This window comes from Pseudophryne corroboree (assembly GCF_028390025.1).
Source record: "Pseudophryne corroboree isolate aPseCor3 chromosome 3 unlocalized genomic scaffold, aPseCor3.hap2 SUPER_3_unloc_19, whole genome shotgun sequence".
Lineage (NCBI taxonomy): Eukaryota > Metazoa > Chordata > Amphibia > Anura > Myobatrachidae > Pseudophryne > Pseudophryne corroboree.
The window spans coordinates 2,254,698-2,276,029 of NW_026967507.1; the positions used below are offsets into that span (position 1 = coordinate 2,254,698).

General features: G+C 45.0%; 1 protein-coding gene across 2 annotated transcripts in view; it reads right to left on the minus strand.

Moving 5' to 3' along the window:
- LOC134983582 (zinc finger protein 883-like) overlaps positions 1 to 8,813 on the minus strand; it is a 246,888-nt gene extending 238,075 nt beyond the window's left edge. For both annotated transcript variants that reach the window (XM_063949243.1, XM_063949244.1), the window contains exon 1: positions 8,590 to 8,813. The gene's annotated coding sequence lies outside the window, so the exon portion shown is untranslated. The remainder of the gene's footprint in view (positions 1 to 8,589) is intronic.
- Between the last annotated feature and the right edge of the window lie 12,519 nt (positions 8,814 to 21,332).

The window sequence follows — 21,332 nt, forward strand, 5'->3', positions numbered from 1 at the left end:
CATGCTCTGTACTATGACATTGGGCATCGGCCTTGGCAGACGACGTTGCTGGCATTTCATCGTCTCGGCCATGACTAGTGGCAGCAGCTTCAGCACGAGGTGGAAGTGGATCTTGATCTTTCCCTAATTTTGGAACCTCAACTTTTTTGTTCTCCATATTTTATAGGCAGAACTAAAAGGCACCTCAGGTAAACAATGGAGATGGATGGATTGGATACTAGTATACAATTATGGACGGACTGCCACGGTTAGGTGGTATAAAAAAACCACGGTTAGGTGGTATATATTATAATAATAATACAATTATGGATGGACGGACTGCCTGCCGACTGCCGACACAGAGGTAGCCACAGCCGTGAACTACCGCACTGTACACTGGTTGATAAAGAGATAGTAGTATACTCGTAACAACTAGTATGACACTATGACGACGGTATAAAGAATGAAAAAAAAACCACGGTTAGGTGGTATATATTATAATAATAATACAATTATGGATGGACGGACTGCCTGCCGACTGCCGACACAGAGGTAGCCACAGCCGTGAACTACCGCACTGTACACTGGTTGATAAAGAGATAGTAGTATACTCGTAACAACTAGTATGACACTATGACGACGGTATAAAGAAAGAAAAAAAAATACCACAGTTAGGTGGTATATATTATAATAATAATACAATTATGGATGGACGGACTGCCTGCCGACTGCCGACACAGAGGTAGCCACAGCCGTGAACTACCGCACTGTACACTGGTTGATAAAGAGATAGTAGTATACTCGTAACAACTAGTATGACACTATGACGACGGTATAAAGAAAGAAAAAAAAATACCACAGTTAGGTGGTATATATTATAATAATAATACAATTATGGATGGACGGACTGCCTGCCGACTGCCGACACAGAGGTAGCCACAGCCGTGAACTACCGCACTGTACACTGGTTGATAAAGAGATAGTAGTATACTCGTAACAACTAGTATGACACTATGACGACGGTATAAAGAATGAAAAAAAAACCACGGTTAGGTGGTATATATTATAATAATAATACAATTATGGATGGACGGACTGCCTGCCGACTGCCGACACAGAGGTAGCCACAGCCGTGAACTACCGCACTGTACACTGGTTGATAAAGAGATAGTAGTATACTCGTAACAACTAGTATGACACTATGACGACGGTATAAAGAATGAAAAAAAAACCACGGTTAGGTGGTATATATTATAATAATAATACAATTATGGATGGACGGACTGCCTGCCGACTGCCGACACAGAGGTAGCCACAGCCGTGAACTACCGCACTGTACACTGGTTGATAAAGAGATAGTAGTATACTCGTAACAACTAGTATGACACTATGACGGTATAAAGAATGAAAAAAAAACCACGGTTAGGTGGTATATATTATAATAATAATACAATTATGGATGGACGGACTGCCTGCCGACTGCCGACACAGAGGTAGCCACAGCCGTGAACTACCGCACTGTACACTGGTTGATAAAGAGATAGTAGTATACTCGTAACAACTAGTATGACACTATGACGACGGTATAAAGAAAGAAAAAAAAATACCACGGTTAGGTGGTATATATTGTAATACAATTATGGATGGACGGACTGCCTGCCGAGTTCCGACTGCCGACACAGAGGTAGCCACAGCCGTGAACTACCGCACTGTACTGTGTCTGCTGCTAATATAGACTGGTTGATAAAGAGATAGTATACAATACATACAACAATATACTACTATACTGGTGGTCAGGCACTGGTCACCACTAGTCACACTGGCAGTGGCACTCCTGCAGCAAAAGTGTGCACTGTTTAATTTTAAATTAATATAATATTATGTACTCCTGGGGGCTCCTGCTATAACAACCTGCAGTGCTCCCCAGTCTCCCCCACAATTATTATAAGCTTTGCCTTTTATACATTGATGTGCAGCACACTGGGCTGAGCTGAGTGCACACAGACTGAGTCACACTGTGTGACTGGCTGCTGCTGTGTATCGTTTTTTTTCAGGCAGAGAACGGATATAGCAGAGAACGGATATATTAAAATAAATAAAAGTTAACTAACAACAACTGCACTGGTCACTGTGGTAAACTCTGTCTGACTCTGCACAATCTCTCTCTCTCTTCTAATCTAATTTCTAATGGAGAGGACGCCAGCCACGTCCTCTCCCTATCAATCTCAATGCACGTGTGAAAATGGCGGCGACGCGCGGCTCCTTATATAGAATCCGAGTCTCGCGAGAATCCGACAGCGTCATGATGACGTTCGGGCGCGCTCGGGTTAACCGAGCAAGGCGGGAGGATCCGAGTCTGCTCGGACCCGTAAAAAAAACATGAAGTTCGTGCGGGTTCGGTTTCAGAGAAACCGAACCCGCTCATCTCTATAAAATATACAGTATAATACAGATCAGTGATGACATTGCTCTGTGTGTGTGTATATTACAGTGTATGAGGTATAACAGGGATATAATATACAGTATAATACAGATCAGTGATGACATTGCTGTGTGTGTGTATATTACAGTGTATGAGGTATAACAGGGATATAATATACAGTATAATACAGATCAGTGATGACATTGCTGTGTGTGTATATTACAGTGTATGAGGTATAACAGGGATATAATATACAGTATAATACAGATCAGTGATGACATTGCTGTGTGTGTGTATATTACAGTGTATGAGGTATAACAGGGATATAATATACAGTATAATACAGATCAGTGATGACATTGCTGTGTGTGTGTGTGTATATATTACAGTGTATGAGGTATAACAGGGATATAATATACAGTATAATACAGATCAGTGATGACATTGCTGTGTGTGTGTATATTACAGTGTATGAGGTATAACAGGGATATAATATACAGTATAATACAGATCAGTGATGACATTGCTGTGTGTGTGTGTATATTACAGTGTATGAGGTATAACAGGGATATAATATACAGTATAATACAGATCAGTGATGACATTGCTGTGTGTGTGTGTGTATATATTACAGTGTATGAGGTATAACAGGGATATAATATACAGTATAATACAGATCAGTGATGACATTGCTGTGTGTGTGTATATTACAGTGTATGAGGTATAACAGGGATATAATATACAGTATAATACAGATCAGTGATGACATTGCTGTGTGTGTGTATATATTACAGTGTATGAGGTATAACAGGGATATAATATACAGTATAATACAGATCAGTGATGACATTGCTGTGTGTGTGTATATTACAGTGTATGAGGTATAACAGGGATATAATATACAGTATAATACAGATCAGTGATGACATTGCTGTGTGTGTGTATATTACAGTGTATGAGGTATAACAGGGATATAATATACAGTATAATACAGATCAGTGATGACATTGCTGTGTGTGTATATTACAGTGTATGAGGTATAACAGGGATATAATATACAGTATAATACAGATCAGTGATGACATTGCTGTGTGTGTATATTACAGTGTATGAGGTATAACAGGGATATAATATACAGTATAATACAGATCAGTGATGACATTGCTGTGTGTGTGTATATTACAGTGTATGAGGTATAACAGGGATATAATATACAGTATAATACAGATCAGTGATGACATTGCTGTGTGTGTGTATATATTACAGTGTATGAGATATAACAGGGATATAATATACAGTATAATACAGATCAGTGATGACATTGCTGTGTGTGTATATTACAGTGTATGAGGTATAACAGGGATATAATATACAGTATAATACAGATCAGTGATGACATTGCTGTGTGTGTGTGTGTATATTACAGTGTATGAGGTATAACAGGGATATAATATACAGTATAATACAGATCAGTGATGACATTGCTGTGTGTGTGTGTATATTACAGTGTATGAGGTATAACAGGGATATAATATACAGTATAATACAGATCAGTGATGACATTGCTGTGTGTGTATATTACAGTGTATGAGGTATAACAGGGATATAATATACAGTATAATACAGATCAGTGATGACATTGCTGTGTGTGTGTGTGTGTATATTACAGTGTATGAGGTATAACAGGGATATAATATACAGTATAATACAGATCAGTGATGACATTGCTGTGTGTATATATTACAGTGTATGAGGTATAACAGGGATATAATATACAGTATAATACAGATCAGTGATGACATTGCTGTGTGTGTGTATATTACAGTGTATGAGGTATAACAGGGATATAATATACAGTATAATACAGATCAGTGATGACATTGCTGTGTGTGTGTATTACAGTGTATGAGGTATAACAGGGATGATATACAGTATAATACAGATCAGTTATGACATTGCTGTGTGTGTGTGTGTGTGTGTGTGTGTGTGTGTGTGTGTGTGTGTGTGTGTGTGTGTGTGTATATTACAGTGTATGAGGTATAACAGGGATATAATATACAGTATAATACAGATCAGTGATGACATTGCTGTGTGTGTGTATTACAGTGTATGAGGTATAACAGGGATATAATATACAGTATAATACAGATCAGTGATGACATTGCTGTGTGTGTGTATTACAGTGTATGAGGTATAACAGGGATAATATACAGTATAATACAGATCAGTGATGACATTGCTGTGTGTATATATTACAGTGTATGAGGTATAACAGGGATATAATATACAGTATAATACAGATCAGTGATGACATTGCTGTGTGTGTGTATATTACAGTGTATGAGGTATAACAGGGATATAATATACAGTATAATACAGATCAGTGATGACATTGCTGTGTGTGTGTATATTACAGTGTATGAGGTATAACAGGGATATAATATACAGTATAATACAGATCAGTGATGACATTGCTGTGTGTGTGTGTGTGTGTGTGTGTGTGTGTGTGTGTGTGTGTGTGTGTGTGTGTGTGTGTGTGTGTGTGTATATTACAGTGTATGAGGTATAACAGGGATATAATATACAGTATAATACAGATCAGTGATGACATTGCTGTGTGTGTGTATATATTACAGTGTATGAGGTATAACAGGGATATAATATACAGTATAATACAGATCAGTGATGACATTGCTGTGTGTGTATATTACAGTGTATGAGATATAACAGGGATATAATATACAGTATAATACAGATCAGTGATGACATTGCTGTGTGTGTGTGTGTGTGTGTGTGTGTGTGTGTGTGTGTGTGTGTGTGTATATTACAGTGTATGAGGTATAACAGGGATATAATATACAGTATAATACAGATCAGTGATGACATTGCTGTGTGTGTGTATATATTACAGTGTATGAGGTATAACAGGGATATAATATACAGTATAATACAGATCAGTGATGACATTGCTGTGTGTGTGTATATTACAGTGTATGAGGTATAACAGGGATATAATATACAGTATAATACAGATCAGTGATGACATTGCTGTGTGTGTGTATATTACAGTGTATGAGGTATAACAGGGATATAATATACAGTATAATACAGATCAGTGATGACATTGCTGTGTGTGTATATATTACAGTGTATGAGGTATAACAGGGATATAATATACAGTATAATACAGATCAGTGATGACATTGCTGTGTGTATATATTACAGTGTATGAGGTATAACAGGGATATAATATACAGTATAATACAGATCAGTGATGACATTGCTGTGTGTGTGTATATTACAGTGTATGAGGTATAACAGGGATATAATATACAGTATAATACAGATCAGTGATGACATTGCTGTGTGTGTGTGTATATTACAGTGTATGAGGTATAACAGGGATATAATATACAGTATAATACAGATCAGTGATGACATTGCTGTGTGTGTGTATATTACAGTGTATGAGGTATAACAGGGATATAATATACAGTATAATACAGATCAGTGATGACATTGCTGTGTGTGTATATTACAGTGTATGAGGTATAACAGGGATATAATATACAGTATAATACAGATCAGTGATGACATTGCTGTGTGTGTATATTACAGTGTATGAGGTATAACAGGGATATAATATACAGTATAATACAGATCAGTGATGACATTGCTGTGTGTGTGTATATTACAGTGTATGAGGTATAACAGAGATATAATATACAGTATAATACAGATCAGTGATGACATTGCTGTGTGTGTGTATATTACAGTGTATGAGGTATAACAGGGATATAATATACAGTATAATACAGATCAGTGATGACATTGCTGTGTGTGTATATTACAGTGTATGAGGTATAACAGAGATATAATATACAGTATAATACAGATCAGTGATGACATTGCTGTGTGTGTATATTACAGTGTATGAGGTATAACAGGGATATAATATACAGTATAATACAGATCAGTGATGACATTGCTGTGTGTGTGTGTATATTACAGTGTATGAGGTATAACAGGGATATAATATACAGTATAATACAGATCAGTGATGACATTGCTGTGTGTATATATTACAGTGTATGAGGTATAACAGGGATATAATATACAGTATAATACAGATCAGTGATGACATTGCTGTGTGTGTGTGTATATTACAGTGTATGAGGTATAACAGGGATATAATATACAGTATAATACAGATCAGTGATGACATTGCTGTGTGTATATATTACAGTGTATGAGGTATAACAGGGATATAATATACAGTATAATACAGATCAGTGATGACATTGCTGTGTGTGTGTATATTACAGTGTATGAGGTATAACAGGGATATAATATACAGTATAATACAGATCAGTGATGACATTGCTGTGTGTGTGTATATTACAGTGTATGAGGTATAACAGGGATATAATATACAGTATAATACAGATCAGTGATGACATTGCTGTGTGTGTATATATAACAGTGTATGAGGTATAACAGGGATATAATATACAGTATAATACATATCAGTGATGACATTGCTGTGTGTGTGTATATTACAGTGTATGAGGTATAACAGGGATATAATATACAGTATAATACAGATCAGTGATGACATTGCTGTGTGTGTGTGTATATTACAGTGTATGAGGTATAACAGGGATATAATATACAGTATAATACAGATCAGTGATGACATTGCTGTGTGTATATATTACAGTGTATGAGGTATAACAGGGATATAATATACAGTATAATACAGATCAGTGATGACATTGCTGTGTGTGTATATTACAGTGTATGAGGTATAACAGGGATATAATATACAGTATAATACAGATCAGTGATGACATTGCTGTGTGTGTGTATATTACAGTGTATGAGGTATAACAGGGATATAATATACAGTATAATACAGATCAGTGATGACATTGCTGTGTGTGTGTATATATATTACAGTGTATGAGGTATAACAGGGATATAATATACAGTATAATACAGATCAGTGATGACATTGCTGTGTGTGTGTATATATTACAGTGTATGAGGTATAACAGGGATATAATATACAGTATAATACAGATCAGTGATGACATTGCTGTGTGTGTATATATTACAGTGTATGAGGTATAACAGGGATATAATATACAGTATAATACAGATCAGTGATGACATTGCTGTGTGTGTGTATATTACAGTGTATGAGGTATAACAGGGATATAATATACAGTATAATACAGATCAGTGATGACATTGCTGTGTGTGTATATTACAGTGTATGAGGTATAACAGGGATATAATATACAGTATAATACAGATCAGTGATGACATTGCTGTGTGTGTGTATATATTACAGTGTATGAGGTATAACAGGGATATAATATATAGTATAATACAGATCAGTGATGACATTGCTGTGTGTGTGTGTGTGTATATTACAGTGTATGAGGTATAACAGGGATATAATATATAGTATAATACAGATCAGTGATGACATTGCTGTGTGTGTGTGTATATTACAGTGTATGAGGTATAACAGGGATATAATATACAGTATAATACAGATCAGTGATGACATTGCTGTGTGTGTGTGTGTGTGTGTGTGTGTGTATATTACAGTGTATGAGGTATAACAGGGATATAATATATAGTATAATACAGATCAGTGATGACATTGCTGTGTGTGTGTGTATATTACAGTGTATGAGGTATAACAGGGATATAATATACAGTATAATACAGATCAGTGATGACATTGCTGTGTGTGTGTGTGTGTGTGTGTATATTACAGTGTATGAGGTATAACAGGGATATAATATACAGTATAATACAGATCAGTGATGACATTGCTGTGTGTGTGTATATTACAGTGTATGAGGTATAACAGGGATATAATATACAGTATAATACAGATCAGTGATGACATTGCTGTGTGTGTATATTACAGTGTATGAGGTATAACAGGGATATAATATACAGTATAATACAGATCAGTGATGACATTGCTGTGTGTGTGTATATTACAGTGTATGAGGTATAACAGGGATATAATATACAGTATAATACAGATCAGTGATGACATTGCTGTGTGTGTGTATATTACAGTGTATGAGGTATAACAGGGATATAATATACAGTATAATATAATATAACATCAGGGATTATTACGCTGCAGGACACATACTCACCGTGTGATATCAGGGAATGAGATGAGGACACAAAGCATGCTGGGTAGTGTAGTACATATCAGGTGACCACTAGAGCTTCCCTGTCATGTGACACATTTGTCCTATTTTGGCTATTTGACTATATTTGTCCTATTTTGGCTATATTGTCCTATATGGCTATTTTGTGCAGGGGTAATACCTCCAGGAAGAGACTCAGGCTTCTGTAAAATGGCCGAAAAACAATCTGTAAGCCTAGTGCTATATGTGGCTGTGTCACATGACTGTGTTGTGTTTAGGTCACATGACTGTGAGAGCCAATAAGAGCAGAGAGGGTAGGATCACATGACTGTGAGAGCCAATCAGAGCAGAGAGTGTAGCAGTGGAGGTGTCAGTGAGTACGGAGCACATACAGTATAATGAGGTTGGGGTGTGACTGCTGCTACTATGGGGACAGTGACATTATATTATTATGCTATAGTCTGTGTGGTATTATCCCCATGTGTCTCTGTACAGTCCCTGTGCCCGACCTTCCTGCCCCCGCTCCTGCCGCCTCCACATAGAGTGTCAGCAGTGCGGCTCCCCCTGTATTATACACAGATAGTGCCCGGCTCCTCCTGTATTATACACAGATAGTGCCCGGCTCCCCCTGTATTATACACAGATAGTGCCCGGCTCCCCCTGTATTATACACAGATAGTGCCCGGTGCTCTGTATTATACACAGATAGTGCCCGGCTCCCCCTGTATTATACACAGATAGTGCCCGGCTCCCCCTGTATTATACACAGATAGCGCCCGGCTCCCCCTGTATTATACACAGATAGTGCCCGGCTCCTCCTGTATTATACACAGATAGTGCCCGGCTCCCCCTGTATTATACACAGATAGTGCCCGGCTCCCCCTGTATTATACACAGATAGTGCCCGGCTCCCCCTGTATTATACACAGATAGTGCCCGGCTCCCCCTGTATTATACACAGATAGTGCCCGGCTCCCCCTGTATTATACACAGATAGTGCCCGGCTCCCCCTGTATTATACACAGATAGTGCCCGGCTCCTCCTGTATTATACAGAGATAGTGCCCTGCTCCTCCTGTATTATACACAGATAGTGCCCGGCTCCCCCTGTATTATACACAGATAGCGCCCGGCTCCCCCTGTATTATACACAGATAGTGCCCGGCTCCCCCTGTATTATACACAGATAGTGCCCGGCTCCCCCTGTATTATACACAGATAGTGCCCAGTGCTCTGTATTATACACAGATAGTGCCCGACTCCCCCTGTATTATACACAGATAGTGCCCGGCTCCCCCTGTATTATACACAGATAGTGCCCGGTGCTCTGTATTATACACAGATAGTGCCCGGCTCCCCCTGTATTATACACAGATAGTGCCCGGCTCCCCCTGTATTATACACAGATAGTGCCCGGCTCCCCCTGTATTATACACAGATAGTGCCCGGTGCTCTGTATTATACACAGATAGTGCCCGGCTCCCCCTGTATTATACACAGATAGTGCCCGGCTCCTCCTGTATTATACACAGATAGTGCCCGGCTCCCCCTGTATTATACACAGATAGCGCCCGGCTCCCCCTGTATTATACACAGATAGTGCCCGGCTCCCCCTGTATTATACACAGATAGTGCCCGGCTCCCCCTGTATTATACACAGATAGTGCCCAGCTCCCCCTGTATTATACACAGATAGTGCCCGGCTCCCCCTGTATTATACACAGATAGCGCCCGGCTCCCCCTGTATTATACACAGATAGTGCCCGGCTCCCCCTGTATTATACACAGATAGTGCCCGGCTCCCCCTGTATTATACACAGATAGTGCCCGGCTCCCCCTGTATTATACACAAATAGTGCCCGGCTCCCCCTGTATTATACACAGATAGTGCCCGGCTCCCCGTGTATTATACACATATTGCCCGGCTCCCCCTGTATTATACACAAATAGTGCCCGGCTCACCCTGTATTATACACAGATAGTGCCCGGCTCCCCCTGTATTATACACATATTGCCCGGCTCCCCCTGTATTATACACAAATAGTGCCCGGCTCACCCTGTATTATACACAGATAGTGCCCGGCTCCCCCTGTATTATACACATATTGCCCGGCTCCCCCTGTATTATACACAGATAGTGCCCGGCTCCCCCTGTATTATACACAGATAGTGCCCGGTGCTCTGTATTATACACAGATAGTGCCCGGCTCCCCCTGTATTATACACAGATAGTACTCGGCTCCCCCTGTATTATACACAGATAGTGCCCGGCTCCCCCTGTATTATACACAGATAGTGCCCGGCTCCCCCTGTATTATACACAGATAGTGCCCGGCTCCCTGTATTATACACAGATAGTGCCCGGTGCTCTGTATTATACACAGATAGTGCCCGGCTCCTCCTGTATTATACACAAATAGTGCCCGGCTCCCCCTGTATTATACACAGATAGTGCCCGGTGCTCTGTATTATACACAGATAGTGCCAGGCTCCCCCTGTATTATACACAGATAGTGCCCGGCTCCCCCTGTATTATACACAGATAGTGCCCGGCTCCCCCTGTATTATACACAGATAGTGCCCGGCTCCCCCTGTATTATACACAGATAGTGCCCTGCTCCTCCTGTATTATACACAGATAGTGCCCGGCTCCCCCTGTATTATACACAGATAGTGCCCGGCTCCCCCTGTATTATACACAGATAGTGCCCGGCTCCCCCTGTATTATACACAGATAGTGCCCGGCTCCCCCTGTATTATACACAGATAGTGCCCGGCTCCCCCTGTATTATACACAGATAGTGCCCGGCTCCCCCTGTATTATACACAGATAGTGCCCGGCTCCCCCTGTATTATACACAGATAGTGCCCGGCTCCCCCTGTATTATACACAGATAGTGCCCGGCTCCCACTGTATTATACACAGATAGTGCCCGGCTCCCCCTGTATTATACACAGATAGTGCCCGGCTCCCCCTGTATTATACACAGATAGTGCCCGGTGCTCTGTATTATACACAGATAGTGCCCGGCTCCCCCTGTATTATACACAGATAGTGCCCGGCTCCCCCTGTATTATACACAGATAGTGCCCGGCTCCCCCTGTATTATACACAGATAGTGCCCGGTGCTCTGTATTATACACAGATAGTGCCCGGCTCCCCCTGTATTATACACAGATAGTACTCGGCTCCCCCTGTATTATACACAGATAGTGCCCGGCTCCCCCTGTATTATACACAGATAGTGCCCGGCTCCCACTGTATTATACACAGATAGTGCCCGGTGCTCTGTATTATACACAGATAGTGCCCGGTGCTCTGTATTATACACATATAGTGCCCGGTGCTCTGTATTATACACAGATAGTGCCCGGCTCCACCTGTATTATACACAGATAGTGCCCGGCTCCCCCTGTATTATACACAGATAGTGCCCGACTCCCCCTGTATTATACACAGATAGTGCCCGGCTCCTCCTGTATTATACACAGATAGTGCCCGGTGCTCTGTATTATACACAGATAGTGCCCGGCTCCCCCTGTATTATACACAGATAGTGCCCGGTGCTCTGTATTATACACAGATAGTGCCCGGCTCCCCCTGTATTAGACACAGATAGTGCCCGGCTCCCCCTGTATTAGACACAGATAGTGCCCGGCTCCCCCTGTATTATACACAGATAGTGCCCGGTGCTCTGTATTATACACAGATAGTGCCCGTCTCCCCCTGTATTATACACAGATAGTGCCCGGTGCTCTGTATTATACACAGATAGTGCCCGGCTCCCACTGTATTATACACAGATAGTGCCCGGTGCTCTGTATTATACACAGATAGTGCCCGGCTCCCCCTGTATTATACACAGATAGTGCCCGGCTCCCCCTGTATTATACACAGATAGTGCCCGGCTCCCCCTGTATTATACACAGATAGTGCCCGGCTCCCCCTGTATTATACACAGATAGTGCCCGGTGCTCTGTATTATACACAGATAGTGCCCGGCTCCCCCTGTATTATACACAGATAGTGCCCGGCTCCCCCTGTATTATACACAGATAGTGCCCGGCTCCCCCTGTATTATACACAGATAGTGCCCGGCTCCCCCTGTATTATACACAGATAGTGCCCGGCTCCCCCTGTATTATACACAGATAGTGCCCGGCTCCCCCTGTATTATACACAGATAGTACCCGGTGCTCTGTATTATACACAGATAGTGCCCGGCTCCCCCTGTATTATACACAGATAGTGCCCGGCTCCCCCTGTATTACACACAGATAGTGCCCGGCTCCCCCTGTATTATACACAGATAGTGCCCGGCTCCCCCTGTATTATACACAGATAGTGCCCGGCTCCCCCTGTATTATACACAGATAGTGCCCGGTGCTCTGTATTATACACAGATAGTGCCCGGCTCCCCCTGTATTATACACAGATAGTGCCCGGCTCCCCCTGTATTATACACAGATAGTGCCCGGCTCCCCCTGTATTATACACAGATAGTGCCCGGCTCCCCCTGTATTATACACAGATAGTGCCCGGCTCCCCCTGTATTATACACAGATAGTGCCCGGCTCCCCCTGTATTATACACAGATAGTGCCCGGCTCCCCCTGTATTATACACAGATAGTGCCCGGCTCCCCCTGTATTATACACAGATAGTGCCCGGCTCCCCCTGTATTATACACAGATAGTGCCCGGCTCCCCCTGTATTATACACAGATAGTGCCCAGCTCCCCCTGTATTATACACAGATAGTGCCCGGCTCCCCCTGTATTATACACAGATAGTGCCCAGCTCCCCCTGTATTATACACAGATAGTGCCCGGCTCCCCCTGTATTATACACAGATAGTGCCCGGCTCCCCCTGTATTATACACAGATAGTGCCCGGCTCCCCCTGTATTATACACAGATAGTGCCCGGCTCCCCCTGTATTATACACAGATAGTGCCCGGCTCCCCCTGTATTATACACAGTTAGTGCCCGGCTCCCCCTGTATTATACACAGTTAGTGCCCGGCTCCCCCTGTATTATACACAGATAGTGCCCGGCTCCCCCTGTATTATACACAGATAGTGCCCGGCTCCCCCTGTATTATACACAGATAGTGCCCGGCTCCCCCTGTATTATACACAGATAGTGCCCGGCTCCCCCTGTATTATACACAGATAGTGCCCGGCTCCCCCTGTATTATACACAGATAGTGCCCGGCTCCCCCTGTATTATACACAGATAGTGCCCGGCTCCCCCTGTATTATACACAGATAGTACCCGGCTCCCCCTGTATTATACACAGATAGTGCCCGGTGCTCTATATTATACACAGATAGTGCCCAGCTCCCCCTGTATTATACACAGATAGTGCCCGGCTCCCCCTGTATTATACACAGATAGTGCCCGGTGCTCTGTATTATACACAGATAGTGCCCGGCTCCCACTGTATTATACACAGATAGTGCCCGGTGCTCTGTATTATACACAGATAGTGCCCGGCTCCCCCTGTATTATACACAGATAGTGCCCGGCTCCCCCTGTATTATACACAGATAGTGCCCGGCTCCCCCTGTATTATACACAGATAGTGCCCGGCTCCCCCTGTATTATACACAGATAGTGCCCGGCTCCCCCTGTATTATACACAGATAGTGCCCGGCTCCCCCTGTATTATACACAGATAGTGCCCGGTGCTCTGTATTATACACAGATAGTGCCCGGTGCTCTGTATTATACACAGATAGTGCCCGGCTCCCCCTGTATTATACACAGATAGTGCCCGGCTCCCCCTGTATTATACACAGATAGTGCCCGGCTCCCCCTGTATTATACACAGATAGTGCCCGGTGCTCTGTATTATACACATATTGTGCCCGGCTCCCCCTGTATTATACACAGATAGTGCCCGGTGCTCTGTATTATACACAGATAGTGCCCGGCTCCCACTGTATTATACACAGATAGTGCCCGGCTCCCCCTGTATTATACACAGATAGTGCCTGGCTCCCCCTGTATTATACACAGATAGTGCCCGGTGCTCTGTATTATACACAGATAGTGCCCGGCTCCCCCTGTATTATACACAGATAGTGCCCGGTGCTCTGTATTATACACAGATAGTGCCCGGCTCCCACTGTATTATACACAGATAGTGCCCGGTGCTCTGTATTATACACAGATAGTGCCCGGCTCCCCCTGTATTATACACAGATAGTGCCCGGCTCCCCCTGTATTATACACAGATAGTGCCCGGCTCCCCCTGTATTATACACAGATAGTGCCCGGTGCTCTGTATTATACACAGATAGTGCCCGGCTCCCCCTGTATTATACACAGATAGTGCCCGGTGCTCTGTATTATACACAGATAGTGCCCGGCTCCCACTGTATTATACACAGATAGTGCCCGGTGCTCTGTATTATACACAGATAGTGCCCTTCTCCCCCTGTATTATACACAGATAGTGCCCGGCTCCCCCTGTATTATACACAGATAGTGCCCGGCTCCCCCTGTATTATACACAGATAGTGCCCGGCTCCCCCTGTATTATACACAGATAGTGCCCGGCTCCCCCTGTATTATACACAGATAGTACCCGGTGCTCTGTATTATACACAGATAGTGCCCGGCTCCCCCTGTATTACACACAGATAGTGCCCGGCTCCCCCTGTATTACACACAGATAGTGCCCGGCTCCCCCTGTATTATACACAGATAGTGCCCGGCTCCCCCTGTATTATACACAGATAGTGCCCGGTGCTCTGTATTATACACAGATAGTGTCCGGCTCCCCCTGTATTATACACAGATAGTGCCCGGCTCCCCCTGTATTATACACAGATAGTGCCCGGCTCCCCCTGTATTATACACAGATAGTGCCCGGCTCCCCCTGTATTATACACAGATAGTGCCCGGCTCCCCCTGTATTATACACAGATAGTGCCCGGCTCCCCCTGTATTATACACAGATAGTGCCCGGCTCCCCCTGTATTATACACAGATAGTGCCCGGCTCCCCCTGTATTATACACAGATAGTGCCCGGCTCCCCCTGTATTATACACAGATAGTGCCCGGCTCCCCCTGTATTATACACAGATAGTGCCCGGCTCCCCCTGTATTATACACAGATAGTGCCCGGCTCCCCCTGTATTATACACAGATAGTACCCGGCTCCCCCTGTATTATACACAGATAGTGCCCAGCTCCCCCTGTATTATACACAGATAGTGCCCGGCTCCCCCTGTATTATACACAGATAGTGCCCGGCTCCCCCTGTATTATACACAGATAGTGCCCGGTGCTCTGTATTATACACAGATAGTGCCCGGCTCCCCCTGTATTATACACAGATAGTGCCCGGCTCCCCCTGTATTATACACAGATAGTGCCCGGCTCCCCCTGTATTATACACAGATAGTGCCCGGCTCCCCCTGTATTATACACAGATAGTACCCGGCTCCCCCTGTATTATACACAGATAGTGCCCGGTGCTCTATATTATACACAGATAGTGCCCGGCTCCCCCTGTATTATACACAGATAGTGCCCGGCTCCCCCTGTATTATACACAGATAGTGCCCGGCTCCCCCTGTATTATACACAGATAGTGCCCGGCTCCCCCTGTATTATACACAGATAGTGCCCGGCTCCCCCTGTATTATACACAGATAGTGCCCGGCTCCCCCTGTATTATACACAGATAGTGCCCGGCTCCCCCTGTATTATACACAGATAGTGCCCGGCTCCCCATGTATTATACACAGATAGTGCCCGGCTCCCCCTGTATTATACACAGATAGTGCCCGGTGCTCTGTATTATACACAGATAGTGCCCGGCTCCCCCTGTATTATACACAGATAGTGCCCGGCTCCCCTGTATTATACACAGATAGTGCCCGGCTCTCCCTGTATTATACACAGATAGTGCCCGGTGCTCTGTATTATACACAGATAGTGCCCGGCTCCCCCTGTATTATACACAGATAGTGCCCGGCTCCCCTGTATTATACACAGATAGTGCCCGGCTCTCCCTGTATTATACACAGATAGTGCCCAGCGCTCTGTATTATACACAGATAGTGCCCGTCTCCCCCTGTATTATACACAGATAGTGCCCGGCTACCCCTGTATTATACACAGATAGTGCCCGACTCCCCCTGTATTATACACAGATAGTGCCCGGTGCTCTGTATTATACACAGGTAGTGCCCGGCTCCCCCTGTATTATACACAGATAGTGCCCAGCGCTCTGTATTATACACAGATAGTGCCCGTCTCCTCCTGTATTATACACAGATAGTGCCCGGTGCTCTGTATTATACACAGATAGTGCCCGGCTCCCCCTGTATTATACACAGATAGTGCCCAGCGCTCTGTATTATACACAGATAGTGCCCGTCTCCCCCTGTATTATACACAGATAGTGCCCGTCTCCCCCTGTATTATACACAGATAGTGCCCGGCTACCCCTGTATTATACACAGATAGTGCCCGGCTCCCCCTGTATTATACACAGATAGTGCCCGGCTCCCTCTGTATTATACACAGATAGTGCCCGGCTCCCTCTGTATTATACACAGATAGTGCCCGGCTCCCCCTGTATTATACACAGATAGTGCCCGGCTCCCCCTGTATTATACACAGATAGTGCCCGGCTCCCCCTGTATTATACACAGATAGTGCCCGGCTCCCCCTGTATTATACACAGATAGTGCCCGGTGCTCTGTATTATACACAGATAGTGCCCGGCTCCCCCTGTATTATACACAGATAGTGCCCGGCTCCCCCTGTATTATACACAGATAGTGCCCGGCTCCCCCTGTATTATACACAGATAGTGCCCGGCTCCCCCTGTATTATACACAGATAGTGCCCGGCTCCCCCTGTATTATACACAGATAGTGCCCGGCTCCCCCTGTATTATACACAGATAGTGCCCGGCTCCCCCTGTATTATACACAGATAGTGCCCGGCTCCCCCTGTATTATACACAGATAGTGCCCGGCTCCCCCTGTATTATACACAGATAGTGCCCGGCTCCCCCTGTATTATACACAGATAGTGCCCAGTGCTCTGTATTATACACAGATAGTGCCCGGCTCCCCCTGTATTATACACAGATAGTGCCCGGCTCCCCCTGTATTATACACAGATAGTGCCCGGTGCTCTGTATTATACACAGATAGTGCCCGGCTCCCCCTGTATTATACACAGATAGTGCCCGGCTCCCCCTGTATTATACACAGATAGTGCCCGGCTCCCCCTGTATTATACACAGATAGTGCCCGGCTCCCCATGTATTATACACAGATAGTGCCCGGCTCCCCCTGTATTATACACAGATAGTGCCCGGCTCCCTCTGTATTATACACAGATAGTGCCCGGCTCCCCCTGTATTATACACAGATAGTACCCGGTGCTCTGTATTATACACAGATAGTGCCCGGCTCCCCCTGTATTATACACAGATAGTGCCCGGCTCCCCCTGTATTATACACAGATAGTGCCCGGCTCCCCCTGTATTATACACAGATAGTGCCCGGCTCCCCCTGTATTATACACAGATAGTGCCCGGCTCCTCCTGTATTATACACAGATAGTGCCCGGCTCCTCCTGTATTATACACAGATAGTGCCCGGTGCTCTGTATTATACACAGATAGTGCCCGGTGCTCTGTATTATACACAGATAGTGCCCGGCTCCCCCTGTATTATACACAGATAGTGCCCGGCTCCTCCTGTATTATACACAGATAGTGCCCGGCTCCCCCTGTATTATACACAGATAGTGCCCGGCTCCCCCTGTATTATACACAGATAGTGCCCGGCTCCCCCTGTATTATACACAGATAGTGCCCGGCTCCCCCTGTATTATACACAGATAGTGCCCGGCTCCCCCTGTATTATACACAGATAGTGCCCGGTGCTCTGTATTATACACCGATAGTGCCCGGCTACCCCTGTATTATATACAGATTGTGCCCGGCTCCCCCTGTATTATACACAGATAGTGCCCGGCTCCCCCTGTATTATACACAGATAGTGCCCGGCTCCCCCTGTATTATACACAGATAGTGCCCGGCTCCCCCTGTATTATACACAGATAGTGCCCGGCTCCCCCTGTATTATATACAGATAGTGCCCGGTGCTCTGTATTATACACAGATAGTGCCCGGCTCCCCCTGTATTATACACAGATAGTGCCCGGCTCCCCCTGTATTATACACAGATAGTGCCCGGCTCCTCCTGTATTATACACAGATAGTGCCCGGCTCCCCCTGTATTATATACAGATAGTGCCCGGTGCTCTGTATTATACACAGATAGTGCCCGGCTCCCCCTGTATTATACACAGATAGTGCCCGGCTCCCCCTGTATTATACACAGATAGTGCCCGGCTCCCCCTGTATTATACACAGATAGTGCCCGGCTCCCCCTGTATTATATACAGATAGAGCCCGGTGCTCTGTATTATACACAGATAGTGCCCGGCTCCCCCTGTATTATACACAAATAGTGCCCGGCTCCCCCTGTATTATACACAGATAGTGCCCGGCTCCCCCTGTATTATACACAGATAGTGCCCGGCTCCCCCTGTATTATACACAGATAGTGCCCGGCTCCCCCTGTATTATACACAGATAGTGCCCGGCTCCCCCTGTATTATACACAGATAGTGCCCGGCTCCCACTGTATTATACACAGATAATGCCCGGCTCCCTCTGTATTATACACAGATAGTGCCCTGTGCTCTGTATTATACACAGATAGTGCCCGGCTCCCCCTGTATTATACACAGATAGTGCCCGGCTCCCCCTGTATTATACACAGATAGTGCCCGGCTCCCCCTGTATTATATACAGATAGTGCCCGGTGCTCTGTATTATACACAGATAGTGCCCGGCTCCCCCTGTATTATATACAGATAGTGCCCGGTGCTCTGTATTATACACAGATAGTGCCCGGCTCCCCCTGTATTATACACAGATAGTGCCCGGCTCCCCCTGTATTATACACAGATAGTGCCCGGCTCCTCCTGTATTATACACAGATAGTGCCCGGCTCCCCCTGTATTATATACAGATAGTGCCGGGTGCTCTGTATTATACACAGATAGTGCCCGGCTCCCCCTGTATTATACACAGATAGTGCCCGGCTCCCCCTGTATTATACACAGATAGTGCCCGGCTCCCCCTGTATTATATACAGATAGTGCCCGGTGCTCTGTATTATACACAGATAGTGCCCGGCTCCCCCTGTATTATACACAGATAGTGCCCGGCTCCCCCTGTATTATACACAGATAGTGCCCGGCTCCCCCTGTATTATACACAGATAGTGCCCGGCTCCTCCTGTATTATACACAGATAGTGCCCGGCTCCTCCTGTATTATACACAGATAGTGCCCGGCTCCCCCTGTATTATATACAGATAGTGCCCGGTGCTCTGTATTATACACAGATAGTGCCCGGCTCCCCCTGTATTATACACAGATAGTGCCCGGCTCCCCCTGTATTATACACAGATAGTGCCCGGCTCCCCCTGTATTATACACAGATAGTGCCCGGCTCCCCCTGTATTATACACAGATAGTGCCCGGCTCCCCCTGTATTATACACAGATAGTGCCCGGTGCTCTGTATTATACACCGATAGTGCCCGGCTACCCCTGTATTATACACAGATTGTGCCCGGCTACCCCTGTATTATACACAGATAGTGCCCGGCTACCCCTGTATTATACACAGATAGTGCCCGGCTCCCCCTGTATTATACACAGATAGTGCCCGGCTCCCCCTGTATTATACACAGATAGTGCCCGGCTCCCCCTGTATTATACACAGATAGTGCCCGGCTCCCCCTGTATTATACACAGATAGTGCCCGGCTCCCCCTGTATTATATACAGATAGTGCCCGGTGCTCTGTATTATACACAGATAGTGCCCGGCTCCCCCTGTATTATACACAGATAGTGCCCGGCTCCCCCTGTATTATACACAGATAGTGCCCGGCTCCCCCTGTATTATACACAGATAGTGCCCGGCTCCCCCTGTATTATACACAGATAGTGCCCGGCTCCCCCTGTATTATACACAGATAGTGCCCGGCTCCCACTGTATTATACACAGATAGTGCCCGGCTCCCTCTGTATTATACACAGATAGTGCCCTGTGCTCTGTATTATACACAGATAGTGCCCGGCTCCCCCTGTATTATACACAGATAGTGCCCGGCTCCCCCTGTATTATACACAGATAGTGCCCGGCTCCCCCTGTATTATATACAGATAGTGCCCGGTGCTCTGTATTATACACAGATAGTGCCCGGCTCCCCCTGTATTATACACAGATAGTGCCCGGCTCCCCCTGTATTATACACAGATAGTGCCCGGCTCCCCCTGTATTATACACAGATAGTGCCCGGCTCCTCCTGTATTATACACAGATAGTGCCCGGCTCCCCCTGTATTATATACAGATAGTGCCGGGTGCTCTGTATTATACACAGATAGTGCCCGGCTCCCCCTGTATTATACACAGATAGTGCCCGGCTCCCCCTGTATTATACACAGATAGTGCCCGGCTCCCCCTGTATTATACACAGATAGTGCCCGGTGCTCTGTATTATACACAGATAGTGCCCGGCTCCCCCTGTATTATACACAGATAGTGCCCGGCTCCCCCTGTATTATACACAGATAGTGCCCGGCTCCCCCTGTATTATACACAGATAGTGCCCGGCTCCTCCTGT